Below are 24,880 nucleotides of genomic sequence, written 5' to 3' on the forward strand. Positions count from 1 at the left end.
TCCAATTAATGTTGGATGTTTTTGGGATGCGGGGTGAGACCGGAGTACCCGGAGAAAACCCACGCAGGCACGGGAAGAAAGATGCAAACTCCACACGGGCGGTTCTGGGATTGAACCCTGGAACTCAGAACTATGAGGCCCACACTTACCAGCTGAGCCACCGTGCCGTCTGTTTAACAAATCTCAACTATCAAAAAATGTCCTCGTCTAGACGTGTCATGGAACGATGATGATTTTGATCCTCTTGACCGTTTGAAGATTCCCCGCATTTATTTCCCTTTCAAGACGACAGGACGGAGCTTTTTCAAACATCTTCGAGGCATTCGTGATGCAGTCATTGCGGAATTGAGCTGACCAAAGTCGTTTATGGATGCTGAAATTAATCAGCAAGCACTTAAACTCGTGCGGGGGTGACGTTGGCTGTCTTCCCTCCCCGAGGACGCATTTCAACAATTGAGTTTCCCCACAACGAAACAAAACAAAAAAAAAAACAAGCCGATTAAAATGTTTCATTTTCAGTCGTCGTCGTCTTTAAAAAAAAAAAAAAAAAAAACATTCAACATGCTTTCAATATTGGATATAGTTCCACCGCCAAATATTTTGGGATTGAGAGGAAATTTTGTCACCTCCTGCATTTATATAACAATAATCCATAATAATAATGGTAAAGATCATAATAAAATGGGAGTGGACCAAATATTTCCTTTTGAAAATAATCTTGAATTTTTTTACCAAGTCAATTTTGAGGGAAGTTCTTTTTTGTGCCGACATTTGGAAGTCAAGAACTGTAAAATAAGTTCATCGGATTGGCAAATTTCAACCCTTCATTTTCTTGGTGTCTTTTGATATTTTCCTTCATTCTCGTGTGTTTGATTGTGTTTCATCTTTGGAAAAACATTCGCAAATGTTCTATTTTGCACATCCTCTTGTCAGTTGCGGAAGCGACAATACAGGTCGGAGGAGAGGTTTCGTAAAAGGGTGGCACCGGCTTTACGTTGACTGATGGAGGCAGCGCCTGTCGGTCCTGCCCGAGGCCCGCATGCCGCTCGTGACCCCCGCTGACATCCGCGACCCGTTTCAAAGTCAAAGCATTACGCATATTTCTAGCAATTCAGTCCCCGCCCGCACAAACTCCAACCCGGGGGCCAACGGCGCCCCACGTACCGTCCATTTTTTTCTTCCTTTCTTTTTTTTTTTATGAGCCTGTGCCATATATCGTCGTGCAAATGAGATAAGAGCGAGAGGCGATTTACGACTTTTCCGAGACACAAAACAGACAATATAAAAATATTTGTTCTTTATCTTTTCCAAACAATGATGAATATGACTCACGCACTTGCGGTAACTCTTCTTTGTTGGGGTCTGCTTGATTGTGTTACGCTGCCCCCGGTGGGCAAAGCGCGCACACATATTTGAGTTTTGTCTCGCCATTTGACCAAAGATGGGCGCAGATCTTAAAGAGCCGAGCGTTTCCTCTTTTGTTTTGTTTTGTTTTGTTTTTCCACCTCCAGATGTCGACGTTGTGGGAGAGATTTTGCGCTCTCCGAAGTCCACCGATGAAAGTCGTTTTTAAGAGCTCGCTAAGTGCGCTCGTGGAGGGCGAAGCGTCGTAAAAACTTTTTGCGCAAGTCGTAAAAGCGTCTTCGGGACTTCTTTGAGGGTGAAGCCGGCGGATCCCCTCCGACAAACACTGTAAAAAATGCATCACAATATCAACGGTGGTGTAATATTTTTTCATTTTATTATATACCTTTTGTCGTCAATCTGTTTCAAGTGTATTAAATTATTTTTATTTATGATGTTATTAATCGGTTACTACATTAGTTGAAAAGCTACATGCAGAATTTCAAGTTTGTTCTATTTTGGAATTGTTTATGATCTAATTGTAAATGAGAATTTGTTGTTTTATTCAAAAATCCATTTGACATAGTTTGCAGGGTTTAACATTTATTCTATTGTATTACATATTGTATAATTAACATTTGTGACTGTTTAAAAATAAAAGTTCATATTTTAGCATAAAAACTCACGATCCACATTTGATCTATTTTATTGTATCATTAATCTCGAATTATAAGAGTTGAGTTATGAGTTAGCATTCTTATATTCAAATAAACAATTTGATATATTTCATATACAGATTCCTATTTAATTTTATTAAATAATTAATCAACTACCCTTAATTAGTTATGGAGAAATAATATTAATAAATGACTGAAATCTTATTGTATGATTATTTAAAATAAAAACTGGATATTCTAAATGTAATTAATTCCATATTTTTAATTGCATACATTCTAAATAATGGGGATGAATTGTTTTATTTAAATTTTTATTTATATATTTTTTATTTTATTTAATTAATTTTGAATAATATTTTTTTTATGTATTATTATTTATTTTATATTGAGCTCCTGTGTATGCTATTAAATTATTATTATTATTAAATTAAGATTGCCTTAAAAATGCTAATGGTTTCATTATTAAAAGATTTACTTTTTCATTTAACTTCATCTACAAATGACCTGGCCTGTGGTTTTTGTTTTAGAACTCAAAAGAGACCCTTGAGGACAAAAGTTTACACACCCCTGGCCTTCACGGTATGAACGCGCGGACCTCCCGATCCGAGCCGTCCCACGTCGACGCGCCAATTAAGCGCCGCCACATGGAAGTCGTCGAGTGTGAAATTGAAAACAGGGACGGCGCCACATTAACGCCGTCGCCGCTCCGCCTCGACGGCGGCCGACCGGTCGACCTCGCCTCGCAGCGCGAACGCCCGCAAATCACCGTTATCAAGGTGAGTCACTCGAGTCAGAAGATAAGCTTGGAATTGACTCCGCTGGAGTCCACGTTTGCCAATTGTCCGTAAACGCGCCGGGAAGGAAAAAAAAAAAAAAATGTCGAGCTGAATTAGCCCAGCAGCTGTGCCCAAGTTGCACTTTTCACCAGTAATTAGCCACAAACGCTCCTTTTCTTCACAGAAGAAGTCGGCACTGAGTTAATTACTCCTGTAATTCTTAGATAAGGACAATTAAGTCATAAACTGAATCAGAGACGAGTTACGAGCGGCGGCGACGCGAGGACAAATAAAATCAATTTTATTGGCGCCGCGATAAAGCCAGCCAGACACTGAACAACTTTAGTTCGGTGTTAAGTTAGTAAGTCAAAGGGAAAGTTTGCAATTTGGAAAAAAAAAAAAAAAACCTCATTGATGATGCAAGGGTTGGTCGACTTGATCGATGAAGTGCTGCCTCCATCAGTGAAAATACAACCCAGGCCTTTACTGTCTTGCGTGCGCTCTGCAATTTTGAGGACTCGGGGCTCAACAAGTCGCCACCCCCAAGCTGTCATTCTAATGAAGGGGTGCCCAGCCTTTTTTTTTTTTTTTTTTTTACCCCAAGATTTACTTTTCAAGCAGCCAGCCTCTCGCGAGCAACCGATGGGGGAAGAATGATGCTTCCAAACTGTTTTAAGGTTAATGTTATGTTGCCTCCTATTTTTAAAATACACAATTAGGTTTTTGAGCACTGTATTGTCCCTGGATCAGGATGTGCCAAGGCGGAATTTTAAAATTAGACACCATCTCTACTTTTCAAGCAGCCAGCCTCTCGCGAGCTACCGAAGACGGGGGGTGGTGGGAGGAAATGATGATGATGATGGTCCCAAACTGTTTTAAGGTTAATGTTATGTTGCCTACTATATTTAAAAAACAGAATTAGCTTTTTGCGCCTTGTGTTGTGTGTGCTTTCATCCTGGTTCAGGATCAGTTTCTTATCCTGAACTTTCTACTTTGGCTTCATACCAGACCATTCCCACTCGGAAAAGAGAAAATCACATCCGGTTTAACCACTTTTCTTCTTCGATTATTCACATACTCTGACAGTCATTGCATCTTAAAACAACAGCATTTCTTTTTTTTAACATTCTCCATTAATATTGAAAGTAAACATAAGCAGCATGTCTAGCTCGTCTTTGCTCTACGTTGCCCGGACTGTGTTGCTAACTAAAGCAGCGGTGGTGGGCGCTGTCATTATAAAACACATTGAGGGGCTGCGTTAGTACTCTAACATTTGTAATTATAAGTGTACGTCTTTTAGAGCAGGGGCGGTTGGTGTAAGGTCAGCTCGGAAAAAGAGTGTGGCGGAGCAGCGGTCGTTATTAGAGAAAGTTCCATGTGCTGCCTAAAAGAAACCAGTGGCTTCTTCTTTTCGTTTTTTTTTTTTTTTTGCTGTACGTATGTGAATTGTGCCATTGGATGTAACCCCACTGATTGAACTCATATTGCAAAATGCCACAAATTGAATAGCTGTATGTTTTACTTTCAATTTGCATTGATTTTTTTTTTTCAATCGACGCATTGATTACCCTTGTTCTAATGTATATAAGGTCTCATTTTATTTCCTAGAACTGTCACCCCTTTGGTATCCAAGGAGCGAGCTGCCGCCAACTACATTGCAGTTCCCCCTACATATCGTCAGAATCCTTTTTGATAAATCCACCCTTTGCCTTTCTCCTGCTTTCCTACTGTTCAGTTTTACATTTAAGACTTTTGTTTTTTGGCTTTGGAGATGTTTTTTCTGTCAGCGGCCAAAACATAGCACACAAAATTCTCTGTCGAAGTCTTACCCACACCCCCCCCACCCCTCCAACCCGCTTCAACTTCATCACCCAGGTTGTCAGGTGTCAAGCGGGGAGGGCACAGAGGTTGGTGGGGGGGGGGTCAATTCGCCCCCCTGAGGCGGAACTCTTCAAAGGCTAGCTGCAGGGGATGCGCACCGCGTCGGGCCGCTTTAATCGCCCGCGTCGTCGTTCATCACAGAGTGACGGCGAACCTTTTGTTGAAGTTTTGTTTTAAAGTCAAGCGGGCCCTGTGAACCGAAAATCCGCACAGAACTCACGCTGGCACAAAAAGGGTTGTAGTTGAACATCGATGCCACAAGATGTCGGCAAAGTAATATAGCGGTACCCTGACTTACCCCAAGTTTTTGGAGATATTCGCCGTTCCGTGGCTAATTTTTCTGTCAAGCGAAATCGAAAGTCCGCTAGCTTTATGTTCACACATCATGCAAACCGCCACGTATATGCTAACAAAACTAGCATCAACGTTGCGCTGGGGAAAAGCCTTAAGCAACGGATATTTGAGCACAAACAGTCCATCCATCCGTTTTCTTAGCTGCTAATCCTCACAAGGGTCGCAGGAGTGCTGGAGCCTATCGCAGGAGGCGGGGTATACCCTGAACTTGTTGCCAGCCAATCGCAGGGCACATAGATGACAAGATGTGGCTTGGTTTTTAATTGATTTTTTTTTTTTTTTTGGGGGGGGGGGGGTATTTTGTTCAGCCTTTCCAGTTAAGGCAATCGAGAATACATTTTTGGTTGTAATACCGATTTGGCTGCAGACAGCAGATTAAAATAAAGCAAAATAAAGTACATACAAATATATTTATCATTATGTTTAAAGTCATGTGACCCAGATACTGAGACAGCATAAAACAATAAAATAAAACAGAAGTATTGAAAGTAGTAATGTACAGTAAGCATCATAATATATTTGTATATCGTAAATATTGCACAAGAATTTTTTTTAATAAAACCAATAACATGAAAATGTTAAACTTATCTTTTAACCCTAACTGCATAAATAATATAGTGCATTTATTTGACAAGTCAATAAAAACTATTAAAATTAACCTTTCATTGATGTAATTTAGTAATAAAATAAACAACAAGCAATATGGTATATGAATGATAAACAAGCAAAATGCTAAAAAAAAGATATCAAAATCACATTGAATATTGTCGTAAAATCAAGTATATCTTATCTCACAAATTGGTGTTAAGGTTGATAGTTATTGAAGTAATTCTCGCAACATTTGGGAGGAGGAATTTTGTCTTTTGCATCCAGAATTTTTTTTTTTTTTTTTTTTTGCAGAACGCAGGAGCAAAACCAAAATGGCACTGCTCGTAATATTTTTTAGACTTGCGCTGCACACCCGAAGCGCCACTGGGTGTCACTCGTGAGCCTGTGTAATCTTTCTGCCAGAAGGCCCTGAGGACATGTGGCTTGACTTTTTTTTTTTTTTTTCCCCCAGCCAAAAATACTCAATGTGCACAGATTTGGCAAATTGTATCAAGGATCCCGCACTAAAGATCCAATTTCTCGACTTACGATGGCTGCTGCTCCTCATTTAAGCGCATTTGTGTACAAGAGGGAGCAAAAAAAATAAGGAAAAAAAAAAGTGAGGGCCGTATCGACTTGAAACAATAAATGTGCAAATGAAGAGCAAGTCATCAAAGTTCAGGCGCAATTGTTCGGGAGGTCATTGAACTGGAATAAGAAATTAACAAAACAGGAAAAAAAAAAAGAAAGCAAGAAAGAAATGACTTGAGCTTGTCGCCGATGCGCTAAATTAATCACGACCTGAATAAATGGATTAGCGGGCATGCTCTGCGTGTGTGTGTGTGTGTGTGTGTGTACGCGCACACACTCACAGTCCTGGGGAAGACGACTTTGGAAATGGTTCCAATCCCGAGTTCGCCTCTCAAAAATGAAAAGCTGCGGCCGTGTAACTTTCGATAACGTCCAAAGTACGGCGAAGCGTTTATTTAAAGGACCCTCGCATATTTCTGCGTTTTACTTGAGCAACGAGCAGTCCGCACATCTCTTCCCCCCTTTCAAACGGAATGGCATGTGTCCTACGCCTCGCTGTGTTGTCATGGCGATGTTGTTTTTGTGCACTTTTTTTTTTTCCTTTCTTTTTTTTTGAAAAAAAAAAAAAAAAAAAAAGGTTAGGTATGCACCACATAAGCAGCGCTTGAAGGTGAAGGTTGTTTCCATGCTTACAACTCCTTGGGAACAGATTTGTCGTGCACGGGATTAAAAAGTGCATCACGCCCGCGCGGGCTTATTAAGTATGCCTGCGTTTATTATTCTGCCCCATCAATCGCCCCCCCCCCCAAAAAAAAAAACAATGCCCTGTACCCTGGTTAAAAATTAAATAAAAATTGCCCCACGGTGTGATTGTGATTGCGGCTGTTTGTCTCCATTGGCTGGCGACCGGTTCAGGGTGTACCCCGCCTCCTGCCCGTTGACAGCTCGGATAGGCTCCGGCACTCCTCATGACCCTTGTGAGGATAAGCGGCAAAGAAAATGGATGGATGTATAATTTGTTGGGGGACTCATCTCATCTTTTGTGGGCGGAGCATTGAATTAACGTTGACGATTTGGGCCCATGGGTGCATTCAGCAATGCTAGCACCTTTAATCATTATGAATATTGTCATAGAAACATGCTTCGACTTTGAAAATAGCATTTCAAAGCATTTTTTTTTTTTTGGGTCATTTTCAGCCGCCCACTTGAATTTCTCATTTTCCAATCAGAAACCCATTACCCCCCACACACACCCCCACCCCCCACCACTGCTTCCCGCTCTTTAATTGCACCACTGCAACAAAGCCAGGCATTAGTAATCGATTAAGAGGAAAACGGTTGACTAATCCGATTTCGAGTTGACTGAAGACGGGCGTGAACGGGCCGCTTTGACCGTCTTTTTTCCACACACATTACACACACGCAGATACGGTAGAATTTTAGTAATGTCAGTGGCTGATTAATTATCGCACGTATCAGATGTATCAGCGTTAACGCTCTGATGAAGGGGCCTTATGTCATCGACTGAAACGTTGACGTTGCTTTTTTAGCCCTGACAAAAAGATAAAATAGCGGCAGTTTAGTTGGCGTGCCTCGAAACAGTCGTCTGTCGTCACCCATCGCGGGAATTTTTTCAGCGTCAAAAGGGAAACAAATGGTTGCATTATGTGGGTATTCGGTGTCCCAAGTACCGTAATTCCCGGCCTCCAGAGCGCACCTGGATATAAGCCTCGGTACGCAGAAAGAGAGCAGGCGGGACTTGGACACAACCCTCGACTTTTTGAAACACCCCAGGGACTTTGAGGTTTGAATTTCTTGTTCATATTTGTATGGGCCCTTAAGTTAGCCTAGCTTAGCTCATGTGTCCATTATGTACCTGTTATGTGACGGTTTGTTTTGTATACATGTTTGATTTTTCATCCTTTATTTTGTTACATAACCAGGTCTATGCTTTGACTATCTGCAAGACAGTTAAAAAAGTGGGGAGTTAATATGGTAGCTTGGTTGTTTAAATTAGGATAACCTTAACTCACAATAGAGCAATATTATTTCAGAGACCTTTTGAGAGGGAATAAGTGCACAAGTAGAGAGTAAAGTTGTAATAGAAGTTTAATTACCATTAAGTTAATTGATGAGTTCCTAATTTTGATTGAGGAAAGAAGTCAGGTTAGTCACCTCTCATCAAAGTATCATATACTTGTGAGGGGCTACATATTGTTGTTGTGTGTGATTGAATTATCTTAAACGCAATACAACAGCTTTGTCACATTTTGTTGGTTTGAACAAAAGAGATTTTAGTCTAAATTCACACGTAACACTCACATGTTGAAAGTAAAGACGATCAATCAATGAAAACGGTCCTGCAAATTTCGCAACAGCTCGCTCAGACACATTTGGGGAATCCGGGGTAACACATTTTATTTACAGTTGACCGTAGCTTTTATGGTGGTGACCAGTGTTCCCTCTAAGCTGCGCAAATGCGCATTTGCGCACTTGTCGCACACTCTCAGCGCAGAGGAAGACGGAACCAGCGCAGTGAACTACAGGCTGACGTCTTTTTTTTTTTTTTTTAAACATGGCAGCACACTGCCTCTCACAAAGAGCTCTACTTCCTAGTTTACCTGACACCCCACTCACCATTTTAAAGGGGTACACTCATAATTACAAACACCGGGGTATGTGAATAATAGCTGAAAAAGTGGTGAAACTGGACGAGATTTTCACTTTTTTGAGTCAAAAAGGTCTGGAAAGTAGAAAGTACAGGATGAGATGGTGTATAATGTTAAAATTCCACCTTGACGCAGCCTGATTGAGGATGAAAGCACAGACGATACATTCCACCAAAAGCTAATTCTGTATTTTAAATATAGGAGGCAACATAACATTAACCCGAAAACTGTTTGGGAGCATCATTCAGTTTCTACCATGCATTGCCAAAGATTTTCTGCTTGCAATAATTCAGTTTTACACCAAGAAAAACAGACGCTGTCATTGTGGGCTAAAAAACAAAACAAAAAAAAAATTTATAGTTGAATAGTTGGCTTGGTTTGTATTTGTATTGTAATTTTTTTTTATTTGTTTGACAATTTCAGTGTAAGTTTGCAAAAATACAAAATTGTTCCGATGGGAATGTAATCGGAACCTTTTAACGAGTTATGTAACTTCAATGGATGCCACTGATTGACCGCGGTGCGTACGTCTGATGTTGCTCACAGTGGTCAAAGGGGGCGCTCACAGCCTTAGCGCGTTTGCTCAGACGCGTCAAAAATTAGAGGGAACATTGGTGTTGACCGTTGAACAGTGGTCCGTACGCGCTTTAAAGTTTAACACGCACCTGTAAGCACTCCACCCATATAAACGCAACCTTTTGTTCGACAGAAACAGCCACAAATAGCAAAATAGACCGAGAGAAAATACAATAAATAAAAAAACATGATTATCAAGGCAGGCGGACAAAACAAAGCATTGTGCCGACGAGTGTTTTTTTGTTGTTGTTTTTTTTTTTTTTTTCCTATTAGTGTTGAACAGTGAGCAAATGAGGATGAGGAGCGCCCGACCGGATGCCAGGTGCTGCCGAGCGTCCGCGTTTGCATACGAGAGATCTCGCACGTGTTAGCACGCACCTATGCAGGTACTCGTGCGCGAGACTGAAGGCCGACGGGCCAGACAATCGGGCGGGAGGAAGCCCATCTCCATTACGGCCGCCCCCCCCCCCCGCCATCCATATTCAGACCGGGAGGTCGTTAGCAGATGAAAAGTAGTTTAGCATGACAATGAACCCGCCCGGTCACCGGAGGAGAGGGGACGGCATTCCAGCCGCCGCGTAATTGCTGCAAGGCAACAATGTGCGGCGCCGTCGCCTGAATGCGGCTGCCCGTGTCTGAAAGGAACAGCTGCCGGCAAAATGGGGCCATTGTTATTAGCCTGCGTCCGTCTGATATTGAAATCCCACGTAAACGCGCTGGTTTACACCACGAGTGCAAATATCCCTGGATTAAAGTTCCTTTCTGTCCTTTGATTGACATTGGACGTCGAAGTCGGCACAGCCCTGTTCCAATGCCGAAAAATGAGACCATTGCGAAACGTTTTCCACCCCAAAAAGACACAAACCCTCCTCTAGAAAGAAAAAACAAGTCAGGAAAAGTCTACTAGAACATCCGAACTTTAGTTGGAGTTAATAAGAGGCACTTTAAATGGTGGCAGGCATGTGCTGAGTCCTGATTAGCATGAGTTTGAGTGTGATTGTGTAATTACTAGCATACACACGTCCCTGATTGGAAAAGGGTGTGTACACTTCTGCAGCCACATTTTCATTTATCTGCTTTTACTTTTAAAAATAGTTCTAGATGTTATACTGTAAGTCACAGGAGTCACTGATGGTATAATGGTACACACGGCTGCCTTTTGTGCAGGCAGCGTGGGATCGATTCCCGCTCAGTGATGGTGTCGATATCTGCCCTGCGACCAGTTCAGGGTGTAGTCCGCCCTTCGCCCGAAGCCAGCTGGGATAGGCCCCAGCTTTACCGCAACCCTTGTGAGGATAAGTGGCTTGGATAAGGACATGACTGTAGGGCACATTGTCTTACGGCCATGCTGCCCTGAGAACGCCCGATCTCGTCAGTTCTCGGAAGAGCAGCGGGTTTGGCCCTGGTTAGTACAGGATTGGAGACCGCCTGGGAAAACCAGGTGCTATAAGCTTCTCTCTCCGGCGTAAAACTGTGCGAAACAAATATGCGTTGGTCTGAGATGACACGCTGTGGCGACCCTTAACGGGACAAGCCGAGAGGAAAAGAAGAAGAACTGTAGTTCACATTGATGGTGGATTTTTTTAAGCGAAGTATCTCAGTCTCAATTCTTTAGACACAAAAACTCAGCATTTGAACAGGGGTGCTGAGACTTTTTATATTTACTGTGCCTCTCTCTCTCTCTCTCTCTCGCTTACACACACAGACCCAGACAATGGTTCAGTCTGGCTTTTAAAAGAAAAAATCTGTTTTTGTCCCTAAAATCTGATTTTTGATTGGATTTTCTGCGTCTTTGTTAAAAAACAAAACAGCAATCACACTTTTCAATTTTTTGTTTTGGTGAATTGTTTTCCCAGCTCTGGGATTAATTTAAGAGTCCTGAAACCAAACACATACTTAAAAAAAAAAAAATATTCCCCAGAATCAACTTCCACATAAATGTATGTTTTCATTTACAGACCATGGGAAAATAAAATTCCTCTCACTTGAAGATGGGGGGGGGGGTTTACACATAATGCTTAACACACTTTCATCAAACGAAAATTTTATCTTGTAAACAAAATCCCGCACACACTAAGTGCAGAAGTTAGCAATTTTGGCAAGGAAAATTAAATGCCCTGTTCCTTTTTTAAAAAAAAAAAATGCCACCCGTACACTCAAACGCATCACGAGCAAAGCTACGGAGAGGGTGATTCCACTCCAAAGTCATTTGCGAGTGTTTGCTCAGCAGTGCGCTTGCGGGTAGAAGAAGAATGCTAGCGTGCGCTTCAGATGAACGAGAGTTCAAATGAAATGACACGCTCCAACGTCAACGGCGCAGGCTACCTCCTTCTGCTACCTTGATGTCATCGTGTGGGGTCGACAGGTGCCTCTTATCGACTCCCAAGCTCTCGGGACGTAGCTAAACGCTGGAAATGTCAACATGGTGTTTAATGGGAACAGACGGTCCTCCCGTTGAATTTTCTCCACCTTGTCCTGCTCCAAGTGTGGAAACAAACCATATTTTTGAGGATTCTTCGTGTTCCTTTTGGACCCCGCAGGAAGATGTTCGTCACGGGCCGAGCCTCAACAAGACCTCCGATCAGTAATCACGATCAACAGAGGTCTGATCCAATTTGCACTCGATTCGCAGGAGCAGCCACACTCCACTGCGTCGACAACTTCGCTTTGTTCGTTCTTCTCTCCCGTACGCCCGTCTTCTTTTTATGTGGGCCGAAAGTCATTCAGTTAAGTTAAGTGACGGTTCAGCCCGAGAGGACCCCGGCTGGCGAGCGCGGACCCTCAGCGCGGCGGCACCGATTTGCTCATCTCCAGCGTTTGCGCGCCCATATTAAATTATGAACTACTGAGCTTTTCAAAATGTTTTTATAGTCTGTCTAATATTAATAAAAGGAGGATGGCTCCTTAATAAATATTCAGAGAAGAGGGGTATTATTTTTCTTTTTGCCTGATACCAATTCATTTTTGGCTATAAATGTTTACTATAACACAACACGGTGTTAAATTTTTCGTGAGACTTTTGTCAAAACTGACAGACTGTCATGGACCAGCGGTGCAGGGGCGGACCCAAATGCAGGACTCCCAGGCAACGGCATAATGTTCACAACTTTTTTTATAAACTTTGCCCTTCATCCTAGCAGAGACTCTCCGGTCACATAGAACACCAGACACCTTCCGCCAACTGTTCCACCCCCTAGGACCCGTTTCTTCACTTCCTTACCACATGATGATACACACTAGTACCCAAAAAAATAATTATTAGGAGACATAGGTCAGATTTGGCCCGGGGCAGTTTCAGTGCACAGAAAATTTGTAGCGCCTGTACCAAATAAAAAAAATACAATTCATTTTTGTAAGTTTTGGGGCATTTGAGGTAAGTGATCAACATTCAGCGGGAAATATAAATGATATTTAGCGTGTTTTTATTGCTGTTATTCATCCAAACAGATCAAATTTGACACATGACGCATTCAAACTACAGCAGCGGAGAAGAAGGCTAAAACCGTCATTCAAGCGCTTTCCCAATTTTTATTTTTGAAAACAGCCGCTGCCTCGGTCAAATATTTTCTGTCCATGAAGTCAATATTTGGATACAGCAACGGTCGCCTGTACTGTGTGTGCATACACACACTATCCGACTTGACACGTTTGATACTGAAACGTAGACGAATTTGCATGCGCAACTTTGAAATATGAGAGCGTGTGTAAACCTCATTAAGCTCACGACACAAGATCGGCCAATTACACTGTATTCTCCTTTTTCTCTCCTCCTCCTCCTTTTCCTGCCTCTCTTCTGGTTTCCATCCCTCCCTCAAAACAAACAGCGGCGCACGCAAATTGCTTAATGGATTGCAAATCACTCCGACCCGGCAAAACGAGCTTAATTGAAGCCGTCCATCACGCCGTTGTGGGCCGATTCAAGGCGGTTCATCGTTTTGGGTGGAGGTCGCAAACATTTCCTTGCCCCTATTTTGCGTTACGTCGCTGAAATAATTGAAGTGCCCAAGAAAGACGTACGACATGAGTGCGTTTCAGCTACTCGTGTCGCATCTCGCTAGCGCAAGCGCTCGATTGCTGTCCTTTTCATCTTTGGACGATCGATATTCATTTTACAAACTGACACAAGAAGGACAAAAGATGAGTGACACAACTTTGCGATAGACAAGCCGTCATTCGGACAAAATGTTTTGCTTTGACGAGCGAACAAAAATTGGAGACGCCAGCACTACTTAGCGGCAGTCACTTCGCGAAACAAATACAGTGATGCCTCGGTTCTCGACCACAATCGGTTTCCGAAAACTGAATTGTTCGAAGACCAAATCGATGTTTCCCATTGCAATGAATGGAAAAAGAAATAATGCGTTCCAAGCCTAAAACATTTGGCTTTTTAAAGTATTTTTTTTAGCTTTTCCTGATAATAAACTGTATAGTAAAAGTAAGTATAGTTTAAATACTTTAAAAATAAAATAATTTAAGAAATGTATTTATTTTTGTGCTTAAAATGTGTGCTTTAGTAGTAGAGTACGCTTGGCTGGGAGTGCATTGTCGTATCTGTAGCGACTCGGCCCCCAGCCTTGTAAACTTTTTTTATTAACAAAAGTGCAGAATAACTTTAAACAAACAATATTGGGGTGGGAAAAAAAGATATTTTTTTTCATTTTTACAAAAAGTGACACACAAACATTCGTAACTTGAGTTAACAAACAAAACAAAAATACAGAAATGCTTCAACTACGTATCAAATGTCTTCGAGGGTGGTGACTCGCCCCCTTTTAATAAAAAAAAAAATCTAGTGTCATTTGTTTCTGCCATCTCTTAAGAACATTTCTGACGTGGCTCATCACGACATCATTCAAAGTTCGGATTGCTCTGCTACATTCAGATTTATTGGGGTGGTGAAGTTCGATGAAATTATGGATTTCGCCCCACTCGGCACAAACGGCTTTGATGTCAACACTTGGGACTAACAACAGTCACTACCGAGACAAGTCTTTGTATAGAGGCGGCGTTCTACAAAAGAACAAAAGTGCACTGATTGCGCCGCGCGCGTTATGTCATTTCCGGGTTGTTGTTGTTTTTTTGTTTTTGTTTTTTGCCAGGGTGCGTTCGAATAGACAATAACAAAACGCGTCGTTGGTGGGTCAGCTGCTTGCGCCGGGCTCGATGTTATTCCCGGGTTTTTTCAGCAGCATTCGAGAACCGATTATTGTTCAAAAACAGAAGCAAAAACATCTCGAAATTTTCATTTGAAAACCGATTTGTGTGATTTGTGCTCGAAAACCGAGGCTTTATAGTCATGCAACGCACCGTTGCGTATATTTCAAAACCAACATCGAAGCCGCACATGTAGACAGACGCAAAATATGATTACAGCTTACTGCCCAAATGTTCAGAATCTTCTTCTTGTGTCTCTCTTATACTGCCCCCAGGTGGCCAAGGTCCACACACCAAAAGGAGCAGGACAATGTCCATTGAACTGAAGCAAAAACTGTTGAATGCTATGCATTGTATTCTACAGTTTTCTTGTTCAAAAACACATTTCAAAATGCGAGGCTTCAACAGATTAAGAGCATGAGCGTTTTGAAGAAATGAAATTCCCGATAAATTAGCCGCGCGTCATTTGAGGCGTATCATTTTATGTTGCTGACGTTGCTGCGAAAGATTTTCTGTTCATTTTAGAATTGCAAACGTAATTGTTTTCACTTATCTTAAAACTTCCACACCTCATTGTCTTTCCCTTATCCAAGCGGGAATTGTATGAATTTTTTAAATTTTTTTTAAAATGGTATCTAATGTCAGGAGATCAAGCTAACAGCCATTATTTTACTACACGCCAAATTTATTTCACTTAGCTAATGATCATGATAAACCTTTTATTAACTCAGCTGTGAACGCCTCTAAAAACAATACATAATCCAATATACTGTAACAGCAATACAAATATCACACGAGCAAGACATTAAGTTGCATAAATAAGTAATTAAGGGCTCGTTAAAGTATCGCTCGTCCTCTTCTTAAATTGACTTAAAAATGCTGTATATTATTTGCCTCATGTAAGTGCACACACACGTTTGTGTGAGCAACGTGTGTGTGATGAAAGCAGCAACACGAGCGCCCAAAATGGTTGCGATAAACTTCATTTAATTTTCGACATTAGCTGTATGAAAATAAGCAATCGGCCTACTTCCGCGTCACGCGGTTATGAGTGAGCAGAAATGATGGAAATACATTTTTGTAGCAAGGATTATTTCTTCTGAGAAACCACGGGGATACGCTGAAAAGGCGTTGAATATCGAAACTGTCGTGACAATAGCGATGTTTGCTCGGGCGAGAGCAGCTTGAGGAGAAAAAGGAAACCTTTGACGCAGCACTGTGGACAATAATAAATTAATTTGTTGGAAGAACCCAGTGATACATGCTGTCTGAACCTTTCATAAATTTTCTGCATTGGGTTTTTCTTTTCCCCAACTATTGTTAAAAAAAAGCAACCGTGTCACAAGGCGTGGGAAATGCTATAGCTTCGAAACATGGGCACATTTTTAACACTTCAGCTACTTGTGACAGAAGAGACTCCGCTAGGATGAAGGGCAAAGTTGATAAAACGGTGGTGAGGTCGGCCGTGATGTACGGATTAGAGACGGTGGCACTGAAAAGACGACAGGAAGCAGAACTGGAGGTGGCAGAAATGAAGATGTTGAGGTTCTCGCTCGGAGTGAGCAGGCTGGATAGGATTAGAAATGACATCCTTAGAGGGGACAACCAAAGTTGGATGTTTTGGAGACAAGGTTCGAAAGAACAGAATCCGATGGTTTGGACATGTCCAGATGCTAGGTTCAAGTGTTGGGTGGAATAGTTGGGGAAAGGTGTCTGGTGTTCTATGTAACATGAGAGTCTCCGCAAACAACAGGAAGCAGAACTGGAGGTCGCAGAAATGAAGATGTTGAGGTTCTCCCTCGGAGTTAGCAGGTTGGATAGGATTAGAAATGAGTTCTGAGGAGGGACAGGCAAAGTTGGATGTTTTGGAGACAAGGTTAGAGAGAGAAGACTTCGATGGTTTGGATATGTCCAGATGCTAGGTTCAAGTGGGGGGTGGAACAGTTGGCGGAAGGTGTCTGGTGTTCTATGTGACAGGAGAGTCTCTGCTAACAACCGGAAGCAGAACTGGAGGTGGCAGAAATGAAGGTGTTGAGGTTCTCACTCGGAGTGAGCAGGTTGGATCGGATTAGAAATGAGCTCGTTAGAGGGAAAGCCAAAGTTGGACGCTTTGGAGACAAGGTTCGAGAGAGCAGACTTCGATCGTTTGGACATGTCCAGGCGCGAGAGAGTGAGGAAATTGGAAGGAGAATGGTAAGGATGGAGTTACCAGGGAAGAGAGAGCGAGAGAGGAAGACCAAAGAAAAAGGTTGATGGATGTTGTGAGGGAGGAGATGAGGACAGCTGGTGTTAGACATAGACAAGATACACGAGACAGGCTAAGATGGAAAACAATGACGCGCTGTGGCGACCCCGAACATGACAAGACAAACGGAAAAGAAGAAGCTAAGCTAACTTCTGCTATATAATTAAAGGGAAAACAGATGAATTTTTGCTGTAGGCAGAAAACAGACTCCGGAAAGTCACTTTGTCAAGGAGCGCAGATTTCAAAAAGGTTTTCGTACAAAAGTACAGCAATGATTATGCCATTGTCAGAAAGGGCTGTGATATGACCAAGAAATTCTCAGATTTTCAATTCAACAGAGGTTAATCAGGTAAGCAGAATACTCCCGAAAATCAAACCGATGAACACGGGCAGATATCCGAAGGATTTTCGTTCGACTGTGCAGCCGTGATTACTTCAGTATCAGAATTCACTGTGATATGTTCAGAAATTGTCTTTCTCGAAATTGAGTTTTTTTAAACTGTGCTGAAAAAACAAATGCAAAATTATGAAACAAGTCCTGAAGTTCTGTGACTTGAAATGAACCTAGAACTATAGCGACCCCATCACTTCAAATTACAAATCACTCGGACAATGAGGAGGCCTCGGTTTTTAGACTGACTGAGCGGAAGGCTTCCCTGTCCCACGCTTTGAAAAGCCCCTGAAGTCGTCACCGGAAGCCCCGACAGACGGGATCGGCTGGCCCTTAAAGTGGACTTTAAGTGTGTACGGCTGCAAAGTGGTGGACCAAAACAAAAAGTTGGTGCTAATCTATTCAGGAGGGCGGCGTGTCGCCACGGCCAATGGCGACCGAGCGAGACGGGTTTCCCATGACCCCTTCGAGTCCAATTGGAGGATCTCTTCAAGTCGGAACGGGTGCCAGTGACACTCATCCACAAACGTACTCGCTGACCCGCTGCGCTCTTATCGAATGTGATCTCAGACTTGCTCAATGGCTCCAAATCCAGTCAGTGGAGATAATCATCAAGCTCAAAGAAACTTTTGTCGCTCGCCCCGCTGACGGAATCTTTAGTGTGTGTGTGTGTGTGTCTGTCAGAAACACTCCGGATCTCTCGGCAGCAAATCGGACGTTGAATATTGATAAGACACGGCCCTATCTAAAATATGAATTTGCTAATCAGAGCTAATAAATATTTGACTCGCGGAGGCGACGGCGCAGATGAATCGACATTTGGGGGCTGAATTGTTAATGCGATACGGCTCGCGTCCCGTCAAGAAGTCCAGTCATCTCTGTCACGTGAAGACGTCATTTTGGAACCGCCGCATGTCATCAGCGCTTTGGACTTCTTTTTCAACATTCAAACTCTTACATTCGGGGACCAACCCATTGTTGAAAAGTTACTAACCCTTCACTCTTACAGTATTTGTACCATTTTTTTACCCATTAGAGCACATCATCGTAATATTATACAGTCACTCACATTTGAAAAATGTATGGGTGTGGTCAGTCATGCCCGCAGATATAAAATTACGGGTGTTTGTTGTTAGTAAATATGAGTGTACCCCTTTAAGAGTGGAGGGGGGTGGTGTCAGGTAAACTACGAAGTAGACTAGGCTGAGCAGCAGCTTGTTGTTAGAGACCGTGACGTCAGGCTGTGCTTCACTGCGCTGGATCGGTTTTCACGTGCGCGACAAGTGCGCAATTGCGCGGTGGCGCAGCTTCGAGGGAACATTGGTCAAGACTACACAAAATAAGCGACGTCTTTCAATATCTATACATTTCTACTCGTAACAAATTTTACGCGCGGGATTTTTCATGCTCGACTGTGCAGATTTCTGAGCGCTATGTCAAATCACAGTAATTTGCTGCTTACCAAAAAAGGTTTTTGGCGAACTGAAGAAAGGTAGCGCTGTATTGTATGAAAACATAATGAAATGTTCAAAACTTTATATCTTGAAATGGATTTAGTTTTATAAAGGGAATTACTGTGGCATTTTCATTTGAGAGTTTCACTCTTTCTCCCGTTCAAAAAGCGGATAAAGTTTTCCGGAAAAGATGATTTCCGATCAGCCTAAAACTTTAGGTAGGGTGGAAAGGCAGGTGGGTTCGGTAAGTCCGTGAGGTACATATTGCGGGTACGGCAGGATACGCGCTATCCTACATCCGACTTATACAGTACATGGGCTGTTCCTTGGGCATGGTAGATAATCCAGCAAACTGTTCTACGTGCCGAGTCATAATTCGATCACTTCCATTCCAAGTGGTGCGTATCCAAACAGGTGAAGCTCTCAGGCAAGACACTAAGTAGTGTGTGTGTGTGTTCAGCTGGTGCGCTTGTGTGTTTCTCCAGCGCACATGTTCGGGGAATCGTGATGCGACGTGTTTGAAGTGCGGCGGCGGCGGCGGCGCCAACCCGAGTGTTGCACGCCGCCGGATGGCTTTGTTGCCACATGAAACGTCGAGAAGGAACGGCGGAGAAAGACAGAGCGGGAGCCAGCGCTGAACCCAAGTAACCCGCCGACGCTTTGAATTTGAGCGAGAATTTAACTCAAAGTTTAACTTTTCCTGATTGTCGCACCCCCTACCCCCCCCCCACCCCCACCCCCGAACTTCGCGGCAGAACACTGGAGACGCAGCTTTGTCACTTGGTGTGTTCGTCAACTAGGGAAGAGATGTCGCTAGATACACGTTTCGTGGCAAGTACGAAGGCAAGGTAGGTATCGAGTTAGGTTACGATAGTCGTTTAGGAAGCCTAGTACCGTAATTCCCGCCCTACAGAGCGCACCTGGTTATAAGACTCACCGAGTACATTTGTAAAGGAAATACCATTTGGTACATACATACGCCGCAACTGTGTAAAAGCTGCAAGTGCCCCAATTTGAAATCCACATTGAAACACGAGATATTTACCAAGAAATACGGTACACAGAAAGAGTTCAACGCTAGTGCAGCGCTAACGCTCGTGCTAATGCTAGTGCTAACAGGCCCGGTTAAAATAAAACTTAGCAGTAAATACCACTGAGGAGCGGCAGTAACGCAGCAGCAACACACGAGCACAGCGCTAACAAGGCCGATTAAAGTCACTTCCTTGACACATATATTCCACCAGTCTCATTCTTACCTTTTCTGCTCGATTGCCCCCTTGCGGCCGCTAGAAAAAATCCACAAATTAGCCGCATCGCCGCATGAACCGCAGGGTTGAATGCGTGTGAAAAAAGTTTCAGCTCGTACGCTGGAAATTATGGTATATACCTGTAGTTGCTCAGTAGTGAAATGGTTGCGTGGATGTAAGAAAAATGTCATGAGGGGCGTGGCCACGCTGCTGCTCTGGGCGGTGATACTTGTCACCGCTCACAGCTGTTTCACATTGGGACTGTAATTAGACGGGCATTTAAGTTGGAGTTTTTTTGTCACTGGCATTTGCCAGTTCGTTGCCCTGAGTTAGTGAGTTGTATTCACTGACAGTAGGAATCTTCACCACTGAGAATAGTGTACTGTTGAGCTATCCTCGTCACAGCGTTTCTGTGCCACCACAGTTTTGTCCTGTCGTAGTTTATGTTTCATAGTCATAGTCGAGTCGTAGTTCGTGTTTCCTAGTTTGTCTCCCAGTCATCAGACCTCGTTGCACCTTTTTGGATCCTGCCTTTGCTTACCGTTTTGTGCCTCTTGCCTTCTCGGACTGCTTAGGTGTGACCCTGTTCCTTGACTAAACCACGGCTAACATCATGCTCGCGTCTCGGAGTCCTGCATTTGGGTCCACCCCTGCACCGATGGCTCTTGACAAAAGCTGCATACAGTAAGTGTTGAGGCCAATTGCCGTTCTTTCCTGTATGCACTAAATAAAAAGTGTGGAACTTGAGCGGCGACAGCTAATTGGGTAATCCACAGCTAATCAATTGGGAAATTAATCGACAGCTACCTTGATAATTGATCAATTCGAGATCTTATTTAACTTCAAACTGCGGCGCTGCTGTGAATTACAGACTCAAAACGGTAAATATTTAGCGGTTTCTGTCATCCTCCGTGAAAGCAGACTGATTATCTTTGTGTTGAATCGAAATAATTATAATACATTTGCAAACATCTGCTTTGATGTTGGAAAAGGACGCGCTACATTTTAACCGTAACTGAATCATAATTAATTTCTTTGTGCATTTTCTGGAACTGTCAGTTAGATTGTCCTGTATTTTGAGGGGTGGAAATTACATTTTTTTTTCCATCGGATTCTTCCATGATTTGAAAAAAAAAAATGCTCAAGATTAATCGATTATGTAACTAAATGTTAGTTGCAGCCCAGGCGGCACAGTGGATCTGCTAGTAAAGCGTTGGCCTCACAGTTCTGAGGACCAGGGTTCGATCCCGGCCCCGCCTCTGTGGAGTTGCATGTTCTCCCCGTGCCTGCGTGGCTTTTCTCCGGGTGAGCACTCCGGTTTCCTCCCACTTCACAAAAACATGCAACATTAATTGAACACTCTAAATTGCCCATAGGTGTGATTGTGAGTGCGGCTGGTTGTCTCTGTGTGGCCTGCGTTTGCCTGGCGACCGGTTCAGGGCGTACCCCGCCTCCTGCCCGTTGACAGCCGGGATAGGCTCCGGCACGCCCCACGACCCTCGTGAGGATATGCGGCAAGGAAAATGCATGGATGGATAGATAGTTGCAGCCTAAAGTAGCATTTTTTTCTCAAGGAAGTTTGTAGAAGTGACACGTCGCAACTATATCATTTTTTTCATTCTTTGACTGTCAGGACGGAGCTAAGTTTAGCCTGGGTTGTTAGCAGAAGTTACAGCAAGTCGTCACCATTTTTTTTCCCTTCTGAGCAGCATTTACTTTAAGTTTAATGTAAGATGAGTTTGAAATTATTTTAAAGCATTGTGGGATCATCTTTTGTTGTGCAGCGATGGATAGAGAATGTTTTTGACATTTTTTCTCCTGAGTTTTTTTTTTTTTTTTTTTTTAGCGCGTGAGTCATTCTAGCGTTTGGTTGACAGGGAAAGGGTGGGTTTCGGGGTTGGGGGGTTGGGGGGTCGTGTCATTCATCTGATCAACATGGCCCACAGCCATGCACTCTTTTAAAAGAGCGGCGGGGCTCTTTCATCGTCACCTTGATCCCCCCCCCCCCCCATTGAAGACTGACTCGACTGACTCGCGTGTCAGCGCTCGGGAAGTCGCAATTTTATTCGCGTCTGCACCGAAACGGTTCCGATATTTTTGCTTATTTTCTTCACATGACGCGGTAATTCGCTCCCAGGCCGAAGCGTTACGCATATTTACGACAAGACAAAGAAGTACGGATAAGATTCAAAAGTTATGGTTGACTTCCATTAATATTCCATGTAGATTCGTATTCCAAATTGGATGTTCACTTGCAATTGACGTCAACTTTTATGATCACGTGAGTATTACACATTTAAACATTTTATTTTCTCATAAACAACATGATCATTTATCTACTAATGACTAAGAAGCCGCTTCAGCTCGCATTCAGGGTCTGTGGTTTTTGTATACGGTGTTCAACATTCATGATATGAAGTGATTCATATCTTCTCGCCTTATTTCCGCACACTTTGCATGAACTACAATGACGCATGCAATGTTAATACTATACAAATACATACTTGGTTCAAGTGCTGACGTGAATAACGTCTTCATCTTCGACTCGAAATCTGTGCTGATCTCAAATCCAAAGTCTTCCATCACCGCCATCTAGGGTCACTTATTCATCATTACAGTTAGGTCAAAGGCTGGATTTCACAGATGAGCTGGGCGAGACTCTCTTCTGCCCTCGCCCACGGAAAAATGTATCCGATGAATATTCGGCGGTTAAACGGCTGCATTTCGGTTGCTGAATTTAAACGGCAGTGAATGAGTTAAATTCCCGACATGGTTTATTTTTCGCTCCACCCGAGCGGCTGCGTATCAGACGGATCTTATGAAACGAACGCTTTGTGTGTGTCATCTTTTTTTTTTTTGCACTTGCGCGACCTTTTCTGTAACGTCGCGTTGATTTTAGACAACTGGCCCTTGTTCCTGTTTTCGGAAGACGCGTCACCTTTGCTCCTTTTTCACTTCTACATTTGTAGGTGTGAAGTCTGCGTATTTTTGCCTCAACGGGTTCTGTTGTGTAAGACGCCGCAAACGTGTTGCTACGTTAAAATGACAAAGCCCGTCTAAGGTGCAGCCTTCTAATTGGTCGTGCTATTTCGGTCTCCGTCTGATTGGTGTTGCTCGCGCGCTACGGAAGAAGACGGCTGTTTTTTGTGACCTCAACGCCGTCTCTTGCTTCCTTCACGTCAGCGGATTTTCTTAAACGGATTGAGCAGCGGGTGAGACTGAAGTACGTAGATAAATGGGATGGGTTCCCCCCGCGTGTTGCGGTCCCGATGCTTTGGTCGCTTCCATTTTAGTTCTTTATTTTCTTGGCGTCACGGTGGATCAGCTGGTAAAGCGTTGGCCTCACAGTTCTGAGGACCCGGGTTCAGTCCCGGACCCGCCAGTGTGGAGTTTGCATGTTCTCCCCGTGCCTGCCTGGGTTTTCACCAGGGGCTCCGGTTTGTCTCTATGTGCCCTGCGATTGGCTGGCAACCAGTTCAGGGTGTTCCCTGTCCGTCTCTTGCCCGTTGACAGCTGGGATAGGCTCCGGCACTCCCCGCGACCCTCGTGAGGGTAAGCGGCAAAAAATGTGGATGGATGGATATGCACAGTGGCTCAGCTGGAAAGTGTTGGCCTCACAGTTCTGAGGACCCGAGTTCGATGTCTTCCCTGCCTGCGTGGGTTTTCTCCGGGTGGGCACTCCGGTTTCCTCCCACATCTCAAAAACGTGCAACATGAATTGGACACTCTAAATTGACCCAAGGTGTGATTGTGGGCGTGGCTGTTTGTCTCCATGTGCCCTGCAATTGGCCGGCAACCAGTTCAGGGTGTACCCAGCCACCTGCCCATTGACAGCTGGGATAGGCTCCAGCACTCCCCACGACCCTCGTGAGGATAAGTGGAAAAGAAAATGGCTGGATGGATTTTGTTCACTAAAAACAAATTATACTGATATTCTGTGATTGGGCGCCATGGTGGCTCAGCTGGAAAGTGTTGGCCTCACAGTTCTCAGGTGCCGGGTTCAATCCCGGACCCGCCTGTGTGGAGTTTGCATATTCTCCCCAGTGCCTGCGTGGGTTTTCTCCGGGTACTCCGGTTTCCTCCCTCATCTCAAAAACATGCAACATTTATTGGACACTCTGATGGTGTAGTGGTACACACGCCCGTGGGATTGATTCCTGCTCAGTGATAGTGTCAATATTTGCCCTGTGACTGACTGGTAACCAGTTCAGGGTGTAGTCCGCCTTTCGCCTGAAGCTTATCCTTCCTCCTCGTCTGTCTCTACCTGCCCACCCAACCGATTGTCCTCTTTCCTTGCCATCTCACTGAAATCTCACTGCAAATTATCTGACGCGCTTAAATTAGATCCAAAATCCATCTCGGAATTCCCCCCCCCCCACACACAAATCATCTTTTTCAAATTTGCTGGCCCGACGTGCGAGCGTTTGCGCACACTCGGGCCAACGCTGCCTACATCGCACATCCCACTCGGTCCTGACCTCTCCGAGACGTGACTGCTGCGCGCAAGAGAGCTGGAAGCGAAGCCAAGGCGGTCGTTTCCTGCCACTTTCAAAATATCCCCGCCCAGGACCTCGTGACTCAAATTTAAGCCAAAATGAACGCACAAGGAAAGCGCGTGGGTGACAAAAGAAGCCGTGCAGATTGCTATTTTTCGCTGTCGGGTATTTGGAAGACTTTTTCAAAGCGCCTGACAAAATATTGATGCCTGACGTACGTTCGCTTCAGCCTGCGCATCAACGTCAGTTCGCCTGTTTACCCTCGAGCGTAAACACGCGCGCACACCCGCAAAGGTGGCCTGACTGCACAATAAGAAGTCAACGTGTAGCATCGTGACGGTGAACATTCTGATGTGCAACAAAATGCTGGGGGAAAAGATTTTGATCAGCGCCTCAGACGCACCCCGGAAAATTCAGTAACAGATTTGATTTGCAAGACGCAGGATAACGTAAACTGAATTATGCTAACTACGCCCCAGTGACGGCTTTGCGTAAGG

The 24,880-nt window shown here is 43.7% G+C and overlaps 1 protein-coding gene across 7 annotated transcripts in view; it reads left to right on the plus strand.

Moving 5' to 3' along the window:
• Positions 1-2,560: 2,560 nt before the first annotated feature.
• grm3 (glutamate receptor, metabotropic 3) overlaps positions 2,561-24,880 on the plus strand; it is a 90,516-nt gene continuing 68,196 nt past the window's right edge. For 5 of the 7 annotated variants that reach the window (XM_061823136.1, XM_061823130.1, XM_061823133.1 and 2 more), the window contains exons 1-5: positions 7,469-7,955; positions 9,670-9,782; positions 19,126-19,284; positions 19,396-19,488; positions 20,463-20,571. The gene's annotated coding sequence lies outside the window, so the exon portion shown is untranslated. Of the gene's footprint in view, positions 2,798-7,468; positions 7,956-9,669; positions 9,783-19,125; positions 19,285-19,395; positions 19,489-20,462; positions 20,572-24,880 lie in introns of those variants that run through there. The other 2 variants (XM_061823132.1, XM_061823131.1) reach the window with 2 other exon arrangements.

Source organism: Syngnathoides biaculeatus, chromosome 6 (genome assembly GCF_019802595.1).
Source record: "Syngnathoides biaculeatus isolate LvHL_M chromosome 6, ASM1980259v1, whole genome shotgun sequence".
Classification (NCBI taxonomy): domain Eukaryota; kingdom Metazoa; phylum Chordata; class Actinopteri; order Syngnathiformes; family Syngnathidae; genus Syngnathoides; species Syngnathoides biaculeatus.